At 38.0% G+C, this 22,801-nt stretch overlaps 1 protein-coding gene across 2 annotated transcripts in view; it reads left to right on the forward strand.

Moving 5' to 3' along the window:
• Positions 1-22,801, forward strand: part of NRG1 (neuregulin 1) — a 1,136,884-nt gene that overhangs the window by 486,816 nt on the left and 627,267 nt on the right. The window lies entirely within an intron of this gene.

Raw genomic sequence — 22,801 nt, forward strand, 5'->3', positions numbered from 1 at the left:
TTCCATTCTAGCAATCAACGTGTGCTTATTCTAGTTGTCCCACTGTTTAAAATATACATGCCTTAGTATTATGAAAACATTTCAAAAGAAATGTGTCTTAGATTTCTGCAATTATATTAGAAATTTTTCAAATGTATACTTCATGCCATTTAAAAAAATAATACTGGTAAAATGAAAGAATATCAGTTTTGGAATCATTAGACAGTCCTGGATAAAAATACCTGTTAGACCACTTAGTAGTGGTATCGTCTATCTGAGGCTCAAATTCAGTATCAGTAATGGTAGTCCTACTTTCAGAACTGTTAGGATTAAATAAAATGCTAGAAGTCTGTGAAATCTCCTTGCACACTGATGATTTCCCTTCTCTCCCCAAATAGATTTCCATATGGAGCACTTTTAGTCATTTTTGCTGGACTGCAATCACCTTTCTTTCTTCAAATGTTAAAACTGAACAGTAGTAGCTAGCAATTTGGAATCTCTAGAAAGCAGTTTTTTTTTTTTTTTTTTTTTTTTTCTGATTATAGTGCTGAAGCTCAGCTTATTCTCCCAAGGAGCCTGTGGATTTGGGGTGCGTCATAAGGGAAGAAGTTGACTTCCTGCTGTATTACCGGAGATCAGGGACAATGTTGGTTGTTACCTGCCTAACCAGGCAAGTCAGAGTCACAGATTGTCCATCTCACAACAAAACAAGGCTAATTTTGTTAAGGGATAGAAATGTTGTAAGCAATCTCATTGTCTCTAGCACAGTGTCCCTTTTTGAATGTTCCTTCTCAAGTAGGGCATGGTATAAACTCTGCAAAAGGGGAGTTCCATTTGGAAGACATGTAGGCAAACAACATTCAGGCTCCACACCCACTTAGCCTGCTGAGATTTGACTTATTACACAACTGCAGATGCTGGTCAATTAGCTTCTCATACCCATTCATATCATAGAAGGGATGCAGTGGTTATAAACTGCACTGATTATGCACACCTTGGCTTAAGCCATTGTTGCATAAAAATAGCATGTTAGTCATTGCATAGTCTTTTCAGTAGAAAGGAGAAATGATTGAGAAACAGCAAGGAAAATTGTGTTTACAGTTAAGGTTTTTGTTTTGTTTTGTTTTGTTTCCACTCAGTTCAGTGTGTATATAAAGTTAACGCATTTTTAACTTAACAGCAACCAACAACAGCTTCACTATGAGTGCATAAAAAACACTGGGGCTTAAGTGTTGATTTGTTGCCAGGCATTTCCTTGAGAATCCATGTAGGCTGATCATTTACCTGGGAAATCGTGTGTGTGTGTGTGTGTGTGTGTGTGTGTGTGTGTGTGTGTGTGTGTGTGTTAACTTTACCTTTGTAAGGGACATCAGAAAACCTCAATTTCCTGGTGTGTTCCCGTTAATTTTCTGCTTTATTGAATGTCACTCTGAATTCCCTATTTCATTTAACTTTTGTGATGAAAAATCATTCAAAAGACTACTGAGCCATTTTCTTCTTTATTAAGAAAAACATTGCGTTAAACCTAATTCTCGATAGCTGAAAATTCTGGAGCATTGTTTTGTTTTTTTGTTTTACATTTTTGAAACAAACTATTTTGAAACCATAATAAGAACTATGGATAATCTTCTCAGAAATGAGAGAGAGAAGGAGAATTCTGCATAAATTTATAGATCCCTGCAGCCCACATTTGAGGCCCTGGCAATAGACCCCACGTTAAGAATTCCTGGCATAGAGTGTTTTAACATTATCATTCTAAACATTTGATTTTGTCAAAATAAAAATATAGACAGGGAAAAGGGGACTTAGCAAAAATCTTCATTTACATTCAAAACAATTCAAAGTGCATTAAAATCATGAAAAACATTGTTCCTCTATAGGCCAGGGAAGTTTCTTGCTAATTATTTCCTTTATTAGAGTATATCTTATTGGTTTGTCATTTTCTTTTAAAAACAGAATATCCAATGGGTAAGATTAACCAAAGATTTGGGGAAGTTGATTCTAAGTAGGTGAGCTGTGTTTTAAGAGCTCTTCTTAGTACTCTTAAACTCAGCATGTGGAAATAAATTCCAAAAGTTTTTCTTAATTTCACAAAAACAAATATAAATAGTTATGGGGGAAAAAAACAACAGGCCAAATACCAGAGGCCAACTCAAAGCGTATTGTCTGCTCTCTTGCTCTAAGCTACTGGCTCACAGTAGGGGTGGGACAGCTCCCAAACGGGGGTCTTTGGGAATTTGTGGTGGGTTTTTGGTAGTCACAATATTAACAGGTACTTTAATAGCTATTTAGATGGCAGAGTTAGGATCTCCTGTTTCTTTTTCTTTTTGGTATCCCTCATGACTATGTAGTCTCCCCCAAAATATTCACATGGGTGAAAATCCTATTCGTAATGATTGAACTCAATTATAACTCCATTTACAGATAAACACACACAAAATTTTCATGGTTTTAATACAGTAAATTTTCCAAGGGTGTGTGAAATTGCTGTATATATTGAAAGAAGACTGTTGTTTGATTTGGTTAAGAACTTTTTTAAGAGTTATTTTCCACTTTAGAAAATCATGCTAGAGACCACAATGCTATTTATGGTATTGAAGTCGCCATGAGAATGCACCTAGATCAATGTATATTTGTAATGAGCAAATTCACAGTGATTCTATGAGTGGGCCTAAGCTTTTCTCTACTTCACCATGTGTTCTTGTATAGTTATTGATAGGGGTTGGCTGTGTCCCCACCCAAATCTCATCTTGAACTGTAGCTCTCATAATTTCCATTTGTCATGGGAGGGACCCAATGGGAAGTAATTGAATAATGGGGGCAGGTCTTTCCCCTGCTGATCTTGTGGTAGTAAGTCTCATGAGATCTGGTGATTTTATAAAGGGGAGTTCCCTCACACAAGTTCTCTCTTGCCTGCCACCATGTAAGACGTGACTTTACTCTTCCTTTGCCTTCCACCATGATTTTGAGGACTCCCCAGCCGTGTAGAACTGTGAGTCCATTAAACCTCTTTCCTTTATAAATTAACCAGTCTTGGGTATGTCTTCATTAGCAGTGTGAGAACAGACTATTATAGTTATCCCAAATCTTAACATATTTCAATATTATTATATACTTATATATAATAATATAAAAATATTTGTTATACATTTATATATCATAATAATATGATATATATTATTAATTCAATAATTTATTAAGTCAATGTTTCTTTGGGAAAAGTGCCCTCTGGCAAAATTTTATTCTTTTTGGTCTCTTTGCTAGTTTGCTACTAGCTAAAGAAATTGCATTCACACTAATTCTGAATTCGTATAGTTATTCACAGCCATGCTGTTAAAGAGATAAGTGAATTACTACCTTCTCAGAGTTGAACTCAAGGGGGAAGTTTGACTATTGACTGGTAAAATAAAGTAGTGGAAATTTATTTCTTTTGTTCTCAATACAATAACCTGTGAAGCATCCTGAAACTAAAAAAATGAAATTATTTATGAAGAGAAGTTGGATCACTTAAATTCATTTTCTCTCTTTTCTCTTTGTTTCAGAAACTTTCCATAATAAAAACTTGGATATAATGAAATTTTGCATAAATGACATGTGGCAACCTAATTTAGTGGAAGCCAGGGAACCTGGTAATACTTTAACTTCAAAGCTCTTCCATTTTATTCCTTCATTACTTTTCCTCCTCTCAAAGCATTCTTTAGCCATGCACCAAGATTGAACAATGACGAATCGAATCCCCAGAGCCAAGAACAATGTTCTAATATTTCCATGCAATTAATTACTACTTCCTGGTGAGCATCCAGTATACTTGGTGCTCTCATAGAAGATTCTCCAAGCCTGACACTCTGTTGAAGTCTCAGGACTTCACTGAGGACAAAGAGGGATCACATCTTCCCAAGAAATGGTGAACTCAACATGCAAACTGAATAGAATCCCCTAATCAATAAATCACAAAATATTTATGGAGCCCCAAAATCATACTGTGACAAGATTTTTTTTTAAATGTAGAAACTAAGTTATGATACAATCATATGTCAGGAAGGTATATTGGAGTAGTACTTGTCCAGGACTCCACTGACAACCAGTTGTGCTCCCTGCATCATTTTGATGTACCAGGCCATTCACCGTATCTAAAATGTGAATTTGTACCCCTATTTCCAATGTCCCTCATCCTATTAACTTTTCCTTTCCAGTAAACTTCTCCAAACTCTTCCTCAGTGTTCCAAAGGCAACAAAAGTTATCACAACGAAAGTAGCTAGTATTTCTTGAGTGTTCACCATGTGCTGGACAAGCAAAGTGCTTTACCTGCATTGCCTCAATTAATTCTCTTAATAACCTATATCAGCTCTATTATTAACCTCATTATACACATGAAAAAATAGACACTACTAGGGGTTGAATATGCCCCCTCCAAAATTATGTTGAAACTAAATCTCCATTTGGCAATATTAAGAGGTGGGGCCTTTTTGGGTGACCAACCTTCATGACTGGATTAGGGGCCCATGAAGGGGCTGGAGAAAACTGACTTAGGCCCTTTTTGCCTTTCCACCTTCCAACATGTAAGGACATAGCATTTTCACCTTCTACCATGTGAGAACACAGCAAGAAGGCCCTCATCAGACACCAAACCTGCCGGTACCCTGATCTTCAACTTCTTAGCCTCAGAACTGTGAGAAATAAACATATATTATTGTAATTACCCAGTCTATGGTATTGTGTTATAGCAACATGAAGCCAGACAGAAAAATTTAGTTTTCATCACTTGGCAGAGGTCACATAACAGGTTGATTTGATTCTCAAGCCCTCTTTACTATTATGCTTACTTGGCTTTTATCTCTGTAGGCTTGAATTGCTGAGTTTTCTTTCCCTGAGTCATTGCTGCTTCAAATCTCAGTCTTTAGGAATCACTTCTTTAATCTGCTGATTAATTATGCATAGATCATAAAAGTTATTTAATCCAACTGCTGTCCAGAGTTGATATCACTGTCCTACTCAAAAATCTGCAACAATCTACCATGACAAATCAAGTACAAACTCCTTAGTCTGACATTAAACAGCCTGATAATCTGCTCCAATCCAGCTTTCCTGCTTCTACCTATCTTATTTACCTGTTTGTTGATTCTTATTTAATTGCTTCCTTGATGGAGGACTTTCTCAGTCACTCCATTATTACCTCTTGTTTCTGCCTGTACACATGTTATCATTTCCCCAAGTCTTTTGATAAGAAGGATCTCCTTTTTACAACTATTGCTCTGTTTTCTTCTCTACAACATACCTTCCTTACATGCGATTGTAGTATAATTAGTTTCTACATCTTTTTGAAAAATCTTGTCACAATATTATTTTGGGGCTCCATAAATATTTTGTGATTTATTGATTAGGGAATTCTATTTAGTATGAATGTTGAATTCACCATTTGCTTGGAAGATGTGATCCATCTTTTCTCTATGCTTCCGTCATGACCTGGATATACTTCTATTATAGCCCTTTCTAATTCTTCACATGCATGCCTTCACTGGACTGCAGACTCCAAGATAAGGACCATGCGGTGTTCATCTTTGTGTCTTTCCAGTTACTCCACAACAGTTTATTGAGTGAATGAAGTAAATGCTGAGAAGCAAACTCAAGAGGTTTTATAGATTTAATACCATTGCTCTGGGTATTGCAAAAGATAATGGCTATTAATGAATTAGTACCCCCCTTCCCACCACCTCACCCTGTTGAGATAGTATGATAGAATGTGTAACCACTTAATCTACTTTAAGATGCTACTAGGCAACAACAATCTCTTGACTTTAGGGGATGGAAAACAAATAGTATGTAATGTCCAATAGATCATGTTTGGGGCAGAGACAACACATTTAAGAAACAAGGACACAATACGATGAAATTTGGCTGCAATACAAGGTTAATGTCTCCTCACCTCCCCAAGAGTACCAAGGGATCATTCATTGTCACAGCTGTTGGGGTTTAGAGCTTTCTTCTCATCCAAATGACAGTACTTTCCACAAAAAGCTCTTCCCCAGGGATGCCCTAATAAGCGAGTGTGTGCTGTATAGGTGAGACTTGCCCTGGCTGTCTCTATCCAAGTGATGACATAAGCTCATCTAAAGCCCTTCATTAATGCAAACAATGACACAGTCCATGGTGGCACTGATTCTTGAAGCTGAAGACTTGGAGAAGGAGCCTAATTTTCCATCACATACTGATTGTTGTTTTCAGTAAGATGTTTAGCTTTTCAATTTTCTCTCTGCCAGATACAAATTAGTGTATTTCCAACATCCCAGAATCTTAGCTGTGCATTGCCAGCTTCCACTGCTTCTCCTTAATTAACAAACAGCTGTAGAAGAGCTTCTCAACTGACATGGGGGGAAGAGCTCTAAGGAAGAGATGGACTATGTCCCATATCTTCAAATCCTCCACCAGCCATCTCCTGTTAGATCACCAAGACATGCCCAGTGAGGACACTTCAGTTCAACGAGAAGTTTATGACTAATTGGGTTCAGTCTCCAACCTGTATGAATGTAGTTGGGTTCAGTCTCCAATATGTATGTATGTAGTTTCCTATCCCAGAGAGCAGAACAAGACCATATAAGCTCTATTTATGTTTCCTTTAACTCTTTAGCTGAAAGCCTGGAATGTAGGACAAGTGGCTAACCTGTGTTTTAGAACTTTCTTCCTAGGCTAACATTTTGAACTTGGCCTTCTGGATTTTACCTCTTAAACTGCACCAAAAACCATGGAAACAAAGGGCTTACAGCAGTGTTAGCCTAATCTGAGCCCTCTATACCTTCCTATACTGTGGCCACAGCAGTACAGCTATGTGATCTTCCAAAAGACCTTCCAAGAGAAGGTTGATTAGAGACCTTGCTTATCACACCATGAACCTGGGGAGGAAAGAAAATACTCACAAATAGTTCAGCCCCTTCCATAAATTGTTGGTCCTTCGTCCATTTTTGAACTCCACTCTTTTGGGTGGAATGTATGTGTGTGTGTGTGTGTGTGTGTGTGTGTGTGTTTACAAATTCAAAAAAATGAGAAGATCTTGGTCTTCCCTAGAGGGAAGACTTCATTATAAATACAGTCTTTCTTAGCAGAGGATGAAGGCTCCTGTAGCTCCTAATCTTCCCATTTGTGCACAAATACATGAACTCTGATTAGGTTGAAAATAGGAAAACACACTTTTCTTGCTTAGTGGCTACATCTAGAGCTAACAACACTATCAGTGGGATGGTGATTCACGCTTTAAGTACATACCCTCTCCATTCCAGCTACTTGGGAAGCTGCGGTAAAAGAATCACTTGAGCCCAGAGTTTAAGGTTGTAGTGTGCCATGATAACACAGGTAAATAGCCACTGTACTCTAGCCTGAGCAACATAGTTTTAGACCCCATTTCTTAAAAACAAAACAAAAACATCCCCCTCCTCTTCTCCTCCTCCAATAATTCTGGATGGTTCATCTAATAAAATACATAAATGTTATACTAATATAGTCAAATGCCATGATGCTATAAGATTATTATTATTCTTGAATCCCTGCCCTGCAACTTATTTGGCTGAACATTTTTGACTGCAACATTTTTGACTGAAGAAAATGAGGTTTCTTCCTTCCTGAGCCTGGGAACTAACATGAGGTGTTTTCTTCCACTTGGTGGAGCTGTACACATGTGTGCTTGTGGAGAAAACAGAAGAGTCCCAGCAGGCCCTCTACTCCAGCTGTTCGAGGTTGAGCTTTCCAATGCATTATCCTGGCTTTATGCAGTGATGCCTTCCCCCTGATGGCAGTAAAATTTTAATTAGTGGGCAATGTGCATTCCTATATAATGGAGTGCACACGTGGCAGGAAGTTAACAGGACACATTTGCAGTTCCAGTTTCATTGTCAACCAGCTGTGTGATTCCTGGCAATTTGCTTTATTTTGTTATGTCACAGTTCTTGACTAGGTAAACTGGGGAATCATCTCTGGTCTACTTTTCTCTTCAGTTTGGTGGAAGTTTCACATAAAATTACATGTGAAAGTCCTTGGGAATTGAAACAATGGCAAATCCATAGCAGAATGCTTGTTGAATTCTATCAGCTTTCCCAAGGTGCAGGCTGCCCATGTTTAGTCTTTCTCACTTTCCAATCCATTTTCCACACTGCAGCCAGCATAGTTTTTCTCATTGCAAATCTGATCATATCAACCTCTTTTTTAAAAACTCCTAAGTATCTTCTCCCTCCCACAGAATAAAAATCACAATTCCTTAAGAAGCTGTCAAAGCCTTCCCAATCTGTGCCTTTCATCTCTGACCACTGGTATCTTTCTTCTGTTAGGATAACAGTTCATTGAATGTTCAAGTCTTCTCTTTTGCTTTTCAGAGCTTGGCCATGTGGTTTTCTTTGTCTGAAACAAGCTTCCCCCATTCCTTTCTAGGCTAACTCCTACTCATCCTGCAAATTTCAGCACAAAGTCACTTACAGTGGGAATGCGTCCATGGCCCTCTATTAGCAGCCTCTGATTTATGCTCCCACAATAGTCAGTTCTGTCTCTGGATCATGTTTTATTCTATTGTTTTTCCTCCATAAGAGCATAGTCATCATCTGTATAACTCAACGTTGTAACTCTGGCAGCTAGCACAATCTCAAGTTCACAAAAAGAGCTCAAGAAATATTTGTTGAATGACCAATTAGATGGCATAGTCATTTCCTAGGGTTTCTATAACTAACGCTAGTCTGGTGCCTTAGAGCAACAGAAATTTATCCTGTCGTACTTCTAGAGGCTGGGGGTCTGAAATCAAGGTTTTGACAGGGCTGTGCTTCCTCTCAGATTCTACACAGAATCTTCCCTTGCTTCTTTGGTGACCATCAGTCCTTGGCATACTGTGGCTTGCTGCTACATCACTCTAATCTCTGCCTTCGTTGTCACTATTTGCACATGACATTTTCCTCTTATAAGGACACCAATCATATTGGATTAGAGCCCATCCTAATGGCCTCATCTTAACTTGATTACATCTGCAAAGACTCTATTTCCAAATAATGTTACATTCACAGATACTAGAGGTTAGGACTTTAACATTATCTTTTGGGGGAGGACACAGTTCAATAACAGATTGCTAAACCAATTAACTAATTACTAATTAATATAAACTATGGGTGGAAAAATCTTCCCCAGATTATGATAAAAAGCTGTGTCGATCTAATCAATGTGCTTGCTTAAATAAGCCATGTGTATAATACATATGCATGCATCTGTGTATATATACATATGTACACATGCATTAATTATACTGTGAAAAAACCTCAAAAGCTATATCCCAAATAGGAAATATTGTATGGTTTGTCTAAAGCACTTTAAAGACATCTGCCTTTTTCAGATGTAAATTTCTTTGATGACAAGAAATTACGTCTTTGCTAGCTTTTAAAATACTAAATTACGATAATCCATCACCAAATAAACTCTGTGCTTCTATCATTTAAAAAATGTAAGAACTCTGAGGTTAGTAGTAATTTTTACTTGCCATTGAAAGACGGCATTTTAACATCATCGTTTATTCAGATTTCCAAATTAAGGAGATCTCTGTAGTTAGACATTCCTTTCTTTATCAATCTCCTTTTCTTCAGGGCTGCCATTTGTCCATTGGTATCTTTTCCTTCCAAATGATTCACATACACACTAGGTCTTTTCCTTAAGCCTCAGATTATGAAAAGCAAAGCTACATGAAAAAAAGCAAATGATTGCTAAATTATGTCCTAATTTCTAGCATTCAGCAGTGCTAAAATCAAGCAGAGAATTTCACAAAATTCTCAGATAAAGTATATTTTTTACCAACTAACATTGGGTAAAAGGGACTGAGATAGAGATTTATTTTTATTATTATTAATAACTTTGAAAGTGGTGTATTTGGGAATCTGTTTACTAATGTTCATTGGAATTGGTGGTAATACTGAGGTCAGGATTTAATTCCAGACATTACCCAAAAAGTCCATGTTTGCCTTGTTTCAAGCCTAGAGTTGCTAAAACAATCCCTTCAGGGAGCCAGGCATAAATTATCTTTCAGATTGGTGGGCGTAGGAATCTATACTGCAAGCTAACTATGCTGAAACAGACATTTTAGAGAATGTGAATGTCTATCTCAGACAAAGGAGATTACAGGTTATTAACCAAGGAACTTTTCAAATCCTATCCCTTTGGGTTTTCTTAGAGTTTCAGATTCATTTAGCCAAATACCAGCCTTATCCCTTCCCTAATTTTCCTAAATATTTGTGGCTGAATATACTTTTAGCTTTAGGAGTGCAGAAGACTTTGAGGGAGAGAAGGCAGGGTTGAAAAAGGATGAGTTTCAGGTCATTGCATTGCTTCAAGGCAGTTTGCAGCTTGCATTCATATTTTTAAAGTCTAAATTAGAGCCCTTTAACACCAACTATCTTGGGCACACATGTGTGTAGAGGCATACCACCATATGGCAAAAGGCAGAGTTGCTAAAACCATAAATAACAAAGAGGAAGGTTAATTAGCAAATTAATTAACTGAATTCTATACAAGGTACTAACAATACCTTAATTTCCAGATACATTTGTTATCAAAAATGTCTACCTTAATAAAGCTGTGGGGACTTACTAAGTGTATTTACTGGGCATGGTTCCCAGTTATGAAATATTAATACCTTGAAAAATAAAACATGCTTACAAAAATGCAGTTATGCTCTCATTTTCAGAGGAATACGTAAGTGAGGAATAAATATAGAAATCCTTAAACAACTGGAAATTGGGACTAAAATGAAGTAGATTATAGTTTTGTCATTGCGTGTTCTGTTCATACTAAAGCACCTATCATCCCGCTTTACCATCTTTAAACTGCAGGGCAGAGAGGTATTTTTCATCTTCATACTGAGTAGAGAATCCATGAAAATCTAATACCCAGTTACCAGTCAAGTGTGATGAATATAAAGGAGCTTCAGAATAGAATCTTCAGTTCTACCAAATGTCTCTGCCTAAGTACATCAATATCCATGTTGGTGATTGTACAAACCTATGGCTAATTATATTTTCACTTTTTCTAAGGGTAGGTACGCTAATATGTGATCCCACAGAAAAGGGCATGAAAGTAAATTAAAGGTGTGTCCCATGTATATTAATGCCTTTGTGGTTATTATTGCTATTGTCTTATTCCCATGGATATTGGAGGATTGTTGATAAGGCACTTAAATGTTGATAAGGCACCTAATGAGTATCCTGTGTGACAGGAATAGTATACAATGATAATCGTTTCCTTCTTTGTGCATTAGTATTGACATAGCCACTAATCAGGAACTGTAAACTCTAAACTTGTATCTGCAGCCCTCTTATTAAAAAGACTTCTGGATTTTTTTTTCCCTAAGCTAGAAACAGACAGGCAAACAAAAGCAATGATGAAAGGGCACAAAAATATATATTTAAAGGCAGAGTTTTTTTCCTATGTGTATAAGATTCAAATTAAATTCCTCTTTTTGGCTATTTGGATGGTTTTGGTAATTGGGCTGAAGTCACTATGTTTTTGTCATAATAGGTCAAGGATTGCTTACTCATGTTTGAGAAGCAACAATTATATGGCAAGAGAGAGGTAAGGGAAGACAATGGGAGGCTTATTAGGAACTGTGCATGCCTCTTTCATGTGAGTTGTCTCCAAGCTAACCTTGTGAGGTATGAATTATGACTCCTTCCTGAAGAAGAAAAGCAAGTTTTAGATTAAGTGCCTGACATTCTGATGTCATAAAAAGACTGAAATAAGCAACATTTTAGCACAACATTTGAACAGCCCTTTTCCTAAGGATAAGCTCTTCGCTCTACACCATACTGATTTCCAAAAAGGTGTGAGATTGACATATGAAACTTGTACCTTTATATAAATGTGAATGCAGCAAGCCAGAGAACAGAATGTTCTGTAGCCCAGGCAAGAGGCAGAGGAAACACCCAGTGACAGATCTACTGTGGCCCTCGACTGAAGGGGTGCTGTAACTTTGAAACACTAATAAATATTTAGCTTGGCTTTTCGTTTCCTATTTGCTAAGTCCTGTCTTGATTCTCTGGCTAAGGGCTGTAAAAAAGTGGCTGTTTGTGATAAATGGTTGTGTTTGTGTGTGAATGGATGGAAGAACACGTGAGATAACGCAGTGTTTACTGCTTGCTATTAGCACAGTGGGCTGTCTTTATGGAATATAATGTTTAAATCTATGCACCAGTGCACTTTCAAATAGAGAATTGGCTTCCTATTTTCACTTAAAACTCTCTTTTTGTTTTAATTAACGAAAAAGCAGCTTAATCATCCATCTTTACAGCTAAGGAAGTTTTACAGGCTTATAATACTGTCAGATTCTGGGGTATATACATGAGAAATAGACACTTTTGGGGAAGAAATTGGTCTGCCTTCCTTCTTTCCTTCCTTCCTTCTTTCCTTCCTTCCTTCCTTCCTTCCTTCCTTCCTTCCTTCCTTCCTTCCTTCCTTCCTTCCTTCCTTCCTTCCGTCCTTCCTTCCTTCTTTCCTCTCTCCCTTCCTCCCTTCCTCCTTTCCTCCTTGTTCCTCTTTTTTCCTCTTTTCCTCCTTTCTTCCTTTCCTCCCTTCCCTTCCCTTCCCTTCCTCTCCCTTCCTCCCTCCCTCCCTTCCTTCCTTCCTCCCTTCTTTCCTTTCCACTCCACCCCCCTTTCCCCCTACTCTCTCTTTCTTCCTATGAAGAGACTGTTCTACAAGCTAGGAAGTTTCATTGATGGTATGTGATTTCACAAGCTGGATTTTATTTCAGAACACCTGTCAAATTCAGAGCTGTCTGAAGCTTCTCCAACATCATTACCCCAGGGCTCCCAGTTCTGTGCACATGTTTTTATAATGGCAAGAAAAAGAATTCATATACGCATTTGTGTGTTAGAATCAGTGGTGTGCTGGTGTAACAATCAGCTCTTAGAGGGTGAGGCAGGGTGGGTGGAGGATGTTTAGAAAAAGGGGATATGGAGAAGTCCCTGAATTCTAGTGTTAGCCAAATTCTGTGATGTAAATACTCCCACCACAGCCAATTTCAAGGTTATTTTTCCCCATTACATTTCATCAGGGCTGTGCAAGATGTTACAAGGAAGAAAATGACAGGAACCTGTGTGGTTCAACTGATACTCACTCAGGAGCTGAGATAGTATTTCATTTATGCAATTCGAATAGCTATTGGGTTGGATACCTTAGTATTGTTTCTTCCAAGAAATATTTTCATTCTTTCATAAAGGGATAATAATAGACATTCATGACCTAATTTAGGAGATATCATTTTTTTATTTTATCACTCGTTATTAATGCTTCATACAAAAACTAGATTTATGAAAAGACCCATGGATTTTACATCTATTATATCATCTTCTGTTGGTTTGAGAATGAAACGTTTGTTTTGCTAATATGTTTTTGTGATTGAGAAATGGAGGCAGCAGGCTATTAAAAGTTTTTCTCAAGTCAATAAAGTGTTAGACTAGAAATTTTCAAATTAAAACGTAGTCATTTCTTAGGCCTGTTCATAGATTATTCAAAAATGGGTTAAAGCACAGGTTGAAAATATTTTTATGTGCCACAGGATAATTTAAGTGATTATTTTGCAGGCACTTTTCTTTTGGAAAACATATATTAGCTATTGTATTTAACTTTGTTAACTTTAAAACAAAAATCCAAATTAAAAAATTTCACAATCTGCCAAGGAGTGGTGCCCAGTTAATAGGCGGTTGGTTCTGCATCTTACATTTTGTTACTTATAAGTTATACGAAGAAAAGAGTCCCTTTTCTTCTCTGTTCGTTGTCAAAATTTCATTCTCTACATAATGAAGACTACATATAGAAGACACTAAAATTTTTTTTTAATATATGGCTGGAGCAATTAATTTAAGTAAGACAACAAAGTCAAGTCTATGCATTATTTCTGTAATATTGTTTAAGTATAATTGTTTGTCAAGTAGGTAGGATGCTTAGAAACTATATTTACCTGTAAGTGGCTTAAAAATTTCTCTATAGACAAAAAATATAATTTGAAGTAGTTCATCTTCAAAATAAAGGCCCCCAGATGGCCAAATACCTTTCATGTACATGCATCAATCACACCGTGCAAGAAGATAATAAAAAGAATCCTATTGTTTTAATTATCTCTTTTGTTCTCCAAGGAACCCCTATTCCTGCCAATTCTTACAGATGTTATTAAGGCATTCAGTTTTTCATTCATTTATTTAAAAAATATTTATTGTGCTAGGCACTATTTAAATGGTGGAGATACCAAAGTGAATGAGACAGATACAAGGGACCCTAGTTCTCAAGGAGCTCACATTCATGAGAAATTAAGTTCACGCATGCAAGATATACCAGATATTAATAAATATTACTCAGATCATTAAAGTAGAATGAGGCCAGGCACAGCGGCTCATGCCTGTAATCCTAGTGCCTTTTAGAGGCTAAGGTGGGAGGATAGCTTGAGCCCAGGAGTTCCAGGATGCAGTGAGCTATGATCATCCCACTGCACTCCAGCCTGGGTGATAGAGTGAGACCTTGTCTCTAAACAAACAAACAAAAAGTGGAAAGATTTGACCTGAGAATAACTAGATGGCTATTTCAGATCAGGTATTCATGAATTCAATAACACTTAAAGTGAGATCTGAATGACAGAAAGAAAAGCCATGGAAAAATCAAGGGGTGGGGGGTGTAGATTTCACAGACGGCAAATACCTAACATGGTGATGCTAAAGTCAGCATGAACCTATTTCTGTTTCTTGAACAGACCACAGGCTGGAGAAGAAAAGGTAGGAAGAAGGCTGGTATAAGATGAGGGTGAAGAGAGAACCAAGGCCAGATCATGGGAGCTTTATAGCCAGGCTAAGGGGTTTACATTTAATTCTAAATATAACAGAATACGTTGGAGAAGACTATGCTGAGGAATAATGTGACTTGACATAAATTTTTTAAAGACTAGCTAATTGTGTATGGAAAATGGATTGCATGGGACAAGGATGGAAACCAGTTGGGAGATGAGTTAGAAGATTATTATAGGAGTCCTGGTGGGAAGTGTTGGTGACTGGTGGAGGGTGGTGGTAGTGAAGATGCATAGGAGATTCTGAGCTTGCTTTGGAGGTAGAGGAGGCAAGATTTGTTGAAGAACTGGCTTAGCAGGGTGGGCACAAAGGAAATACAGAATTAAAGGATAATTCCAAAGGTTCCAACCTGAGCAACTAAGTAGAGGCTGGCATTTACCAAGGTGGGTGAGATTGAGAGAAGAGGAATATCGGTAGGCAAGATTACTTGTTATTTTTTAGCCATGTTTACATTTTTTGAGATATCTTTTGAGTATCTGAGAAGAATTTTCAAGTGGGAAGTTTGTTGAACAAGTTTTTGGTTTATGGGAGAAATTATGACATGGATGCAATTTTGTGAGCCTGTAACACCGAGCTGGTATTTAGAGCTAAGGGTCTATATGAAATCACCTAAATAGTACTTATAGATAGGAAAGAGAAGGACAGAGCCCAGGGATACTCTTCCATTTACAGGTGAGCATAAAAAAGAAATCAAAAGAAACTGAAAAGGATCAAAAGGGAAGTAGAAGAAAATCAAACAGCCATGCAGGAGTGATTGTTGAGATGTTTTGAAAAAGAGAAGGTTGGCAGTCATTTAGAAAGGTGAGGAATCAAACACAATACAGATGAGGGTGGTGTAGGGAGATCATTCTCTAGGTGTCCTTTGCATTTTTACTCATCTTACAATCAGAGTCACTGACTCTTCTGGTGCAGGAGTTGGAAGATACAGTGGCCTGTTCCAGAGCAAAGGCAGGTTCAGTTGCCGTTCAGGATAATGAAGATAATATCTCCCACTGAGGCAAAGATCAGAGAGCTTACTGCCCATTATAAAATATTCAGGTTCCTTAAGTGCATGGTTCCTCTCCCATAATACAAACCTCTTAGATGTACTGTTGTCACCTGGCCCTTTTCATATCACCTGGTGAGAAGTGGGACCCAGAGAACCTACACAAATGCAAACACTCCAACCACTGCTATTGTCGTAAAGCCCTTGGTCTCTGACCCAGTCTCATGTCCCCTGCTAACATCCGTGAAACAGTGGCAGGTGAACTTTGAAAATAGGATAGGCTAAAATCTCAGATCCTTCACTACTCTTCACAGATAGTAGGCCATTATGATGGTTCACTTGAACTCTGTGGTTGTGGTGGCATATCTTTCTGTACTGATATTCAGTTGGTTTGATGCAAGCATGGTACAGGTAGATGGGTTTATGTTTTAGACATTTAATAAGAATGCCTTAACGCATGATCATAGAACTTCTTTCTTCACTGACAATGGCCCCCCTAATAGAGTGTGCAGATCCAGGAAGACCAGTGTTTGAACATTGTGGGGTAAAGTGCCGATAAGTAAGTCAGCATATTTAGGTATTTCTAAGAGGTTCTAAAATGATGAATACTTTCCTCAATCATTTGTCACAACCAAAGTCTATATTCTTATGCTTAGATGTCATAATTCATATTAAAGAATCGGGCCTGATGTGACACTTTAATATTAATAGTACTTGGCTAACCACACATACTCAACTACACTTAATTAATGAAACTGGTTCTGAATACATTATATACTTTCAGGTTATATAAGGAGGTAATTACATTTTACAGAGGCATGTACTCTATATCTGGTTTATTCGATTGTGAATCAATAAACATGTTTTTTTTTAACATGATTTGTATGATGAATTTTTAATTAAATTGTAGGAAGCTCCTCTACCACTGAGTCACCAGTGTCTTCTTGTATAATATAAAGACATTATGGCCTGGCATGGTGGCTCACATCTATAATCCCAGCACTTTAGGAGGCCTAGGCAGGTAGATCACTTGAGGTCAGGAGTTCAAGACCAGCCTGGCCAACATGGCGAAACCCTGTCTCTACTAAAAACACAAAAATTAGTCAGGTCTGGTGGTTCATGTCTGTAGTCCCAGCTACTTGGGAGGTTGAGGCAGGAGAATTGCTTGAACACAGGAGGCCGAGGTTGCAATGAGCCAAGATTGTACCACTGTACTCCAGCCTGGGTGACAGAGTGAGACCTCATCTCAAAAGAAAAAAAAAAAAAAAAGACATTAGCCCTCTGGAGCAGTTAAGTAGATATTTTTCTATAAAGTAATTTAATATAGATTATATTTTCTCTGTGTGAGTGTACAATTGCATGCATATGTCAAGTGTCATGGGATTCCAAGTATTTGATGATCTGCTTCTTCTATAGATAGTTGGATACATAAAAGAAGAGCCATGAGCAAATCCAGTCTCTGGTTCTAGGTTTATACCTCCTCTTCTCCAACTCTGCTTTCATTGATAGCCCCTGGTGCACACAGCCAGCCATCCTCATCCCTCGAGATCTGGTTGGCTTCTCTCTATTTGGGTTCCAGGAAATTGTTTTTCCTCCCTTCTGAGAGTCTATGTGCTGCTGCAGGCCAGTCAGTATTGATTCAATTCTGGTTTGAATCCTCTCTCACTCATTCCTAAGTGTATATTGTATATGTAGTTCTTCTGCCAAAAGCAGCTTTGTATTAAGATTGAAGTTTTCTTAAATCTGCAAGTCACCTGAAATATATCCTGGGTCTGCTGGGATCCTTTTGACGTTGAAGCGTCTTGGAGTAGACAGTAGAGGATTTTCATATGGTAGAAGAGTGTTAGGTGTCCTTGTTGGAGAAGAGAGGAGGAGTAGAGAACCCCTTTAAAGCCCTCTTACTGCCTATTCCTTGCATCTCATCTCTACATATTTAGCAATCACATCTGACTTGGCAAACACTAACAGCAGCTACACAGCGTCAGTGAGGACAATAGTGAGTGGATTTAAACATCAGAGGCAACGTACCAATGCAATAAATAGAATATATCATTGTTTCACTGCAGACAGAATGTCTGTGCTCTCTATGAGGATCTGCATTTAAGCCCAAAGTCCAAGGAAGGCAAACATCTAAAGCTCGGCATGGGGTCCCTCAAGCAGGGGAATACAAACAAAGCATTTTTCTCCCAAAACACAAGTTTTAGGATTTCATGTCAAAGACATGCTGCCAATCAGAAGATAGCATTCCCCCTTCTTAGAGCTGGAAATGGTAACCAGGACACATTGGTATGCACAATTCTGCTGGCTCAGAGCACAAGCAAGCTCCTGGGCTGTGACTGGCTGGAGGCTCACAGCAATTTCTTTCTTTCTTTCTTTTTTTTTTTTTTTTCTTTTCTTGTTTTCTTTTTCTCTGGAGGGGGCAGGGTCTCACTCTGTCACCCAGACTGAAGTGCAGTGGTGCAGTCTTGGCTCACTGCAACCTCAGCTTCCCAGGTTCAAGCAATTCTCCTACCTCAGCCTCCCAAGTAGCTGACTTTACAGGCATCCACCACCAAGCCCAGCTAACTTTCTTGGTTTTTTTTTTTTTTTTTTTTTTTTAGTAGAAATAGGGTTTCATCATATTGGCCAGGCTGTTTTCGATGTTTTCGAACACCTCAGGTGATCCATCCACCTCCACCTCCCAAAGTGCTAGGATTATAGGTGTGAACCACCATGCCCAGTCAGGTCATAGCAATTTTTAATGCAATATAAGCAGACCTAATTTGGCCTTTTTAATTTCCTCCCTTAAACTTTAGACAGGCAGGCACTTTTTCAAAAGAGAAATCAATCAATCAATCAATCAGTCAGTCAATCAACAATGAGTGAATTACTAAATTGTTTGTCTTTAGCATGGCATAAAATAATCCTTAATATTTTGACCTCAAGCAATCATTCTGATCGTATCTTCTTCCATGCTCCTTTGACTGAGTACCCAGGTACATGCAAAGAGTCAACTTTTCTAAATCACAGCCTTGTCCTCTAATTCAGTGCCTTGGTATGGAATCTTTCTTCTGCTATGTCCTTTTTTTGCCAGATGAAATTTCAGTCTTTATTCAAGATCAAGTGCAACTGTCTCTTTGAGAAAAGTCCTTTGACCCCCATTTCTCCCCTTCAGAAGGAAAGCACCTGTGGTAGAAGATCTGTTTAATGACCTAGTAACTCAATGGGAGCGAGAACCACCTAGCCATCCCTTCTCCTTGCACAGTCACGAAACAAAGTTGAAAAGGAGCCTGGTTTTACTTGACCAGTCATAAATTACCATAAAATAAAATGAGATATTAGGAATCTTTGATCTCTGAAAAAGTAACATGTGTTGAAAAGAAATATCACTGTTACATACAGACAAATAATAGAAATATTTGAGGCATGCATTTAAAATGTAGAGGCCAGTTATAGCAGGCATATTAACATGTGCATTTGCTTTTTAAGAAGTATACATACGTACCTTTAGCTTTGAAAGGGTAAGATTCAATGCTTGGGTGATGGATGCACTAAAATCTCAGAAATCACCACTAAAAGACTTATCCATGTAACCAAAAACAACCTGTACTCCAAAATTGATGAAATAAAAAATAAAATAAAAGGGTAAGATTCATAAATAGCAAGTTGAGAATGCATGTGTATACCTTGTAGACAATGTATAATAAATTGTTGGCAATAAGAACCATGTAGCTGATTTTGGGGATACAAAGTGACTTCTGAAAGAGGTTCCTAATTAGCCCTGCCTGAGGTGACTGCTTAAGGTATTTATCTGTAGCTGGAATGCATTGCCTCAAGGGCTTGAGGATTCAGGAGCTATGAATTTCAAGGCCACAGATGCAGTAGAATAGTAAGACTTCTGCCCCTGCCTGGCACACTGACCTAACTGATGAGAGGTGCCTTAGGGACCCAGGAGCTATGGCCATTTATGTCTAGTCCCTCACTCTAGAAAGGAATTGCTTGAATACTACAGTGCTGGAGTTTGTAGCCACAATGCTGAAAGTCGGGCAGTCCTTCATGATGATGCATTTCTGTCAGCCATACTTGCACATCTATTTAATATGTGCAATGTCACTAAGCAGTGGTGTATCATTTTTTTTAAAGTTGAGACTCAACTGATACTCAAAACCTATGAAAATATGAATCCTTCCTGCCTATCCAACTTTAGTTGGATAAATAATCCAATAATATAATAATATACATTATTATATATTATTATTATATATATAATATAAACTCTCCCTTTCAGTCAGGTAGATAGTCGTCCTGTCTTCCTGTCATTCTTGGTTTCTCTTTGTTGCTCATGTCTTCCCCACCTGCTGAAATGTTCTCCTTCTCCTTCTCCTTCTCCTTCTCCTTCTCCTTCTCCTTCTCCTTCTCCTTCTCCTTCTCCTTCTCCTTCTCCTTCTCCTTCTCCTTCTCCTTCTTCCTTCACTCTGTTGCCCATCCTGGAGTGCAGTGGCATAATCGCAACTCACTGCTGTCTCAAGCTCCTGGATCAAGTGATCATCCTTCCTCAGCCTCCTGAGTACCTGGGACTACAGGCATGCGCCACCACATCCAACTGATTTCTTCATTTTTTTTAATAGAGACTGGGTCTTGCTATGCTGCCCAAGCTGGTCTTGAACTCCTGGGCTCAATTGATCTTCCCACTTCAGCCTCCAAAAGTGCAGGGATTACAGACATGAGCCACCCATGTACCTGGTTTCCTTCTTCTTTTCTAACTAATTAAGTACTTCAAGTTGCAATCAGGCTGACAACCTCCACCTCCATTGACTTCTCCAGAGCATTTCATTTTCTCTTATCCTTTCTCTGCACTTCGTTAGAACTTACATTCTGATTTGTACTGTTGACCTTTGAGCCCTAAAGTTTATACACCTTCTCTTTCTCTCTCTCTCTTTCTCTGTCAATTATTTTATTCTAGTATTTGGTACTTATGATAAACCTTATTAGTATCCTAAATTCTTTCAAAACAGGAAATGTGTATTTTCCTTCTCATCTAATTTTTAGGAAACTTCACATAGGAATAAAAAGTAGGTAGTAGTGGATTGACTGGTAAATGAATAAAAGAGGGATTTGAGGCCAGTGGGCTGTTTCAGGACATGACCAAGAAATGTGGTACCAGGGCAGCAACACACTTGCTAAGGGGCAATAAAGTAGTCATTGTATATAACAGAGGAATTTGGGCTCAATGCAGATTTGCCACTGACTCTTTGGCACTATAGAATTCACTAGAGAAATATTAGTAAGTTAATTAATATTCTTAATAAAGAATTGCTAATACCTTATAGAGCCATAAGCCATGTTTCTCATCTTTCGTTTCTGAAGTGAAATTTTGGCCAGGGAAACATTTTGCAATAGCCCTTTTTGATGTATACAAATGTGGCATTTGTCAGATGTGAGATAGCTAAGAGTGTGTGTGTATATATATATATAGGTATATATACACACTTTATATATGTATATTACATATCCTATGTGTGTATGTGTATATATATACACACACACGTATATATATGATGCATGGAGAGATGCATCCAAAATATTCACAACTTTTCGCTAATATCTGAATAACATTTGAAAAATTGACAACTCTTCTGGCTAAAGATGATCATACACATTTGTTCCATGGAGATTTGTGCCAAAATCTTGCTCAGCTCAAGGGGTACTGCACAATAAACAATAAGAAACTTTTATAACTCTGACTAATAGAATTCATTGCTTTTCCAGTTTGAAGATAAAGGACGTCTGCTTGTTTTCCATGCCTAATTTTCCTGATGCTGTAAAGCTGTTCAGGAAAGTTCCCACTGCTGGGGTTTTGCTAGTAATCTTCAGCTCTGTGGGAAGCCTTTGGACTCTGTTGCTATCCCTGAAAGTGGCTTTCTTCTCCATCAGTTTCCTGGGCAAGGGATCGAACCAGCTATTAGTGTCTATTTGCACTGCATGAAAACAAAATTTAATGTAAAGATGCTTATAGCTTGCCTACCCTAAAACCCCAGGAGTCTCATTCTGCCTGACCCTAGGCATTTTTTGAACTGATAGAGGGATGGGTATCTGGTGGGTCTCTTCAGCCAGCTCATCTCAGCATGTTGAAAGTCCAAATGACCCTTGCCTGAGGATGATGAAAGTAATTTGTATATGTATATAATCCTGCTTTTTCACTATTTCCAGTCACAGATTGCAGAGATAGTTGACTGTGCTTGTGAGTGTGAGTGTTAATAACTTTGCTATGCTAATTTTTAGACTTCCTATGCTATATCATCTCCCTGAAGAGCATGAGAGCATTGCTTTGGAAAATCAATATTTGGCATGATTATTCCTTCTTTCATGTGTAATCGACCTTTGAAGACCACAGATAGGCCAAATCTACAAGCATTAGGTTTCTAAACATATTGTTTAGTCAGGAGAAATTGTCTTTTCTAGCTGAGGTATGCCAGCTACTGGTATGGAGAAAATCTGCCTAGCAAACTGGAAGGGGCCAGAAGTTCAAATGCTATTGAGAACCACTCAACAATTCTTTTTTCTTACACACAGGATTGAAGCACAGAGCAAAAGGAATACCCAGCTTTGGGGTTTGTTCCCTTGAACTTACAAATGTTTCATTACACCAATGACATTGTGAGAATTTGGTCTCTGACAAAGAAATAAATGTTTTAAAAATAGTGCTAATACATATGTACAAATACAGAATTATGTCAGGCATGTATTTTTTAAAAGATGGAGTCCAGTGAAAAGGATACATGTTAGAATATGGATTAGGTTTATAAAGGTATACTTATGTCTGCCTTAGTCTTCAGAAAACAAAGTTTTATGTACGCTTTAAGAAAGGTCTTAGTGGTCGGGCGCAGTGGCTCACATCTGTAATCCCAGCACTTTGGGACGCCGAGGCAGGCATATCACGAGGTCAGGAGGTCGAGACCATCCTGGCTAACATGGCGAAACCTTGTCTCTCCTAAAAAAAAAAAAAAAAAAAAAAAA

The sequence above is a fragment of the Rhinopithecus roxellana genome, chromosome 9, assembly GCF_007565055.1.
Source record: "Rhinopithecus roxellana isolate Shanxi Qingling chromosome 9, ASM756505v1, whole genome shotgun sequence".
Lineage (NCBI taxonomy): Eukaryota > Metazoa > Chordata > Mammalia > Primates > Cercopithecidae > Rhinopithecus > Rhinopithecus roxellana.